We start from the raw sequence: 4279 nt of genomic DNA, 5'->3' as shown, positions 1-4279 counted from the left end.
GTAAAAAATAAATAAATAAATAAATAAATAAATAAATAAATAAATGGACTGGGCTTGGTGGTGCATGCCTATAATCCCAGATCTTGGGAGGCTGTAAATAGGTGGATCACTATGAGTCTGATCTAGTAGTGAGACCCTGAACACCCTGTAGACCCTTCCCTAAAATAAAAAAAAGTAGCAGAAATGATGACATAAGTGTGTTTAAAGCAAGTGGAAATAATTCAGATTCAAACTGCTATTTCACTGTAATGAATTTTTTAAATTTTAAAATAATTACAATAATTTTTTTTATTCAACCTTGTACCTGAGTTAATGACCTTAAGAGAAAAGGTTTATTTTGGTTCCCAGTTTCAGAAGTTCCATCCCATGGCTAGTTGGCCCCATTTCTTTGGGCATGTGGACCTTTGGGCCTCAAGTGTGATAGCACAGTGACATTATATGGTAGAGCAAAGCTACTGTCCTATGGCAGGAAACACAGAGAATAAAGAAGAGATTAGAGATTCCAGGATGCATTCAGAGTTCAAGGGAATGCCTCTAATGTAAAGACCTCACAACCAACAACTCTACCCCTATCTTCAGAAGGGCTCACAGTCTCCCAATAGCACCACTCTGGGAACAAAATCTTTGGTGTAGGGCCCTTGAGAACATTAAAAATCTGATCTACAGGGCCCGTGAGAAAACTCAGCATACTAAGTGCTTGCTTAGGTAAGCTTAGGCAAGCTCTGGCAAGCTTAGGCAAGCTCAGGGACCAAGGTTCAAACCCTGGCACCACATGTCATGCCAACTCTGCCCCCAGGATAGGCTGAGCTGGCCACAGAGTCTGGGCATAGTGGCATACCCCTGTAATCCCAATGCTAAGGAGGCTGAAAACAGGAGAATCACTATGAGTCTGAACTACATAGAGAGACCTTGCAACAATCTAATAGATTTCTTTTAAAAATCCAAACTATACCATCAATTCATTCTTTGATTTTTTGGGTCATTTCATAACCATAAAAATAATTGACCCTTAATAAGTGTGGTACCCTAGGCCCTTGGTTACCAGTTTGAATTTAGAATCAGAAATTACATCTATATTTATGCTTCTAAAATATCTGCAGAAATCTTTCTCATCTGAACAATAAATCTCACTATTTCCTGTAGAATAGTGTTCTCAAACTTTATAATGCAGTGAAATCATCTGTAGTTCTTGTTAAAGTGTGGCTTATTGGGTCTTACCTCAGAGTGCCCGTTTCAGAAGGTGGAGTGTGACACCAAAGAATTTGCAGTTCCTACAAGTTCCTGAGTAATTTTAATAGTGCTTGCCCAGGGGATAGAACTTTGAGTACCCATAGAAAATCTGGCAGCAGGTAGCAGACAAACAGAAAACAACTTTCTGCCTCATGCAATTCAAATGATAAAATACAGGAAATGCAAAAAAGCAAAACTCATGAACAAATATAGAAAACTATCACAAGGAGATAGGGCTGCCCTGTGAACCTAAATTAGAGCTTGCTTGTCTTTGTTTGCTCTCTCCTCACCACAGTATTTCCTAATCAAACTAGACTGAAGGCAAGTACATCATGTATTTAAATTGTACCTCCCTTGCTGTGCTTATCATATAGAAACCATACCCAATAGACGCCATTAAACAATTAATCAATCTGAAAGGCCCATTCATATTTGGCCTTATAAATGAATTGCTTTATTTTTAAAATTTAATAGGTTATCTGAAGTTTCACTCCGGTTTTCATGTTGACCTACCTGATGATGTTAACATCCTGAATAAAATGACATAAGAGATATTAGAGACAAACTGACTTAAAATTTCCCAGTAGTGTTTGCTTCTCACTTTTTTTTTATAATAAAAGTATGTAGTTAGTTTTGGTGTTTTGAATATATTCTTTTCATCTTCATCAGTCTTTTCCCTGTTTGGTTTTTGCACTTTATGTGTTGTAATACTTTAAATTTTACTTATTCTCTTAATGTAAGCTTATTCATATCATTTCATGAAGTAAATGACTATTTATTTATTTATTATTTGACATTTGTTTGAAGTATGTTTGCAGGCTGGGGAGATAGCTCAGTGCTCTAAGCACCAGCCTGGCAAATACAAGGACCCGGTTTCAATACCCAGTATCGCATGCCATGCCAGCCCCTGCAGCCTGAATGTGCCATGCCTGCCACCAAAACTGGGCATGGTGGTGCAGGCCTATAGTCCCAATACTGATGAGGTTGAGAAAGAAAGATCACTAAGACTCCGAGCTGTGTAGTAAAAGCCTGTACCAAACAATAAATTAATTAATTAAAATATTTGCATACAAGTACATATAATCTGTGTAATATGTTCACATTTATGCATACAAATACCTATGGTGAAAAGTAAAACACCAGCTTTGAAAGTCTGACCTTCAGCAAAGTTAAACTGAAGCCATTGTTAATAATGGTTTTGCATTGCATTTGCCTTGATGATATATGTAGTTTAGCTGGGGAGATAGTTCAGTTGAGTAAGTGCTTGCCTGGCAAATGCAAGGTCCTGAGTTAGATCCTTGGTACCACCAAACAAACAAACAAACAAACAAAACAAAACAAAACAATATATATATATATATATATATATATATATATTTAAAAGTTGACCAAAAATGGCACAAAATATACCAAAAATACTCTTTTGCAATGCTTTGGTGGATTAAAAATCCTGTTGGTAGCATGCAAATGTACAAGAAAAGCTTTAATTCTATTAGCAACTCTCTAATGTGTCCAGAGTATTCTACTTTGTCCTGTTAAAGGAAAACAAAAGATTTAGAATTCTTAATTTTTTCTGCTTCTCAACTTACAGCAAATTTACCTTTTAGAAACCTGAGAAAACTGAGTAAAACTTAAAATAGATAAATAGAATAGGACAATTTCATACTGAGAGACATAGCCTTGTGGGAAGAAACTGCCAAAAGATAACTAGGTACCTAAGCATCTGTAATCCCTTTCTTAGATGTATTTCTAAGTCATTGCATTCTTTCTGTTTAAATTTCTTTTCTTTCTTCTGGTCCACCACTTTTTGAAGAAGGCAAAATGTCTATGTATGAAAGTTAACATGATCTCTGTAGATATTAAGGAAAATGTGTTCAAATTGGCAATAATGAAAGCATTCCAGACTTTTCTGTTCCCTAACTCCTTTTCCAGATGCTTCAGTCTCTTCTCCCCAACATGCCAACTATTCCCATTGCCCAAGGCTACTTCTGTATTTCCCCTTGACAGGTCTCTGGGCCTTCTGCTCTTTTAACCATTGTTACCTGTCTTGAACTGTCTAGCTGCCAAAATTTCCTTGAGGATTTCATCAACTTCTCTAACAGCCACTTGCATATTATTTCTCTGAGAACCTTTTTCTGCATTATTCTTAGTACTTACTTGCACACTTATTTATGTAGTTCACTTCCAGTAGACTCTTAGCTCCTTGGCAAAAGGAAGAATAACTCATTCATTTTGAAACCTCAGTTCCTGAAAATTGAAGGTGCACTACCCATCTGAAGAGATTATGGAGACAAGGATGAGGGAAGAAAGAATGCATTCATCTTATTTCTGTGCCTTATTTAGATTGCTTAGCTTGGATTTCTTTTCAAAAGTACATTTCTCTGAAATGTAAGCCATAAATAGTCATAATAGTAATTTGTTCTTGTGTAGTTATATTTACCATTTTTCTGTGCATAGTTTATCTTGTAAACAGTGTAAACTATTGATTCTAAGAAACATTTCCAGCAAATTCAGTGGTTTTATTAGTTTGTGATTATAATTATATTTAATGGATGTCATGGAAATGTATTATGTGGAAGAATGTTATTTTGATCAATTGTATTTCCTATGTGAGAAAAAAGGCATTTCATAATGCCTATGAGGTGAATGAAGCCCATTTGGACTGCTTCGGAGATGCTGTCTGATGTGATCTGCTTTAACTCCCTATATACACCTTTAGTGCTGTCAATTACAAATTTTCCTTCAGCTGAGAACTTTGGTTTGAGAAATGCAGTTGTTATCCTAATGAACTTCAAAGAGAAGTTCACACTATTCCAGTTCCATAACATAAAACATCTCTTTTTACTTTTTCTGGCTCTTTAATTTTAACAAATTAACCATCAAGCAAAATATTCATTTCCATAGGACATATTCAACCCAGTTTCAGTTAGCCATGGTATCATCTAGAAGTAATTGTGGGCTAAAATTAGGTTGACTTCATAGTTTGGACTTTGCAATATATGTACATTAAGAGAGTAAGTTGAAAGCTGTATGTGTGTGTGTGTGTGTG

General features: G+C 35.7%; 1 protein-coding gene across 4 annotated transcripts in view; it reads left to right on the top strand.

Annotated features, from left to right (window-relative positions):
- The window catches only part of Akap6 (A-kinase anchoring protein 6), a 425557-nt gene that overhangs the window by 363070 nt on the left and 58208 nt on the right, over positions 1-4279 (top strand). The window lies entirely within an intron of this gene.

The sequence above is a fragment of the Octodon degus genome, unplaced genomic scaffold (genome assembly GCF_000260255.1).
Source record: "Octodon degus isolate 3935 unplaced genomic scaffold, OctDeg1.0 scaffold00086, whole genome shotgun sequence".
Taxonomy (NCBI): domain Eukaryota; kingdom Metazoa; phylum Chordata; class Mammalia; order Rodentia; family Octodontidae; genus Octodon; species Octodon degus.
The sequence above is the reverse complement of the archived record's forward strand: the minus strand, read 5'-3'. Positions and strand labels throughout refer to the sequence as shown.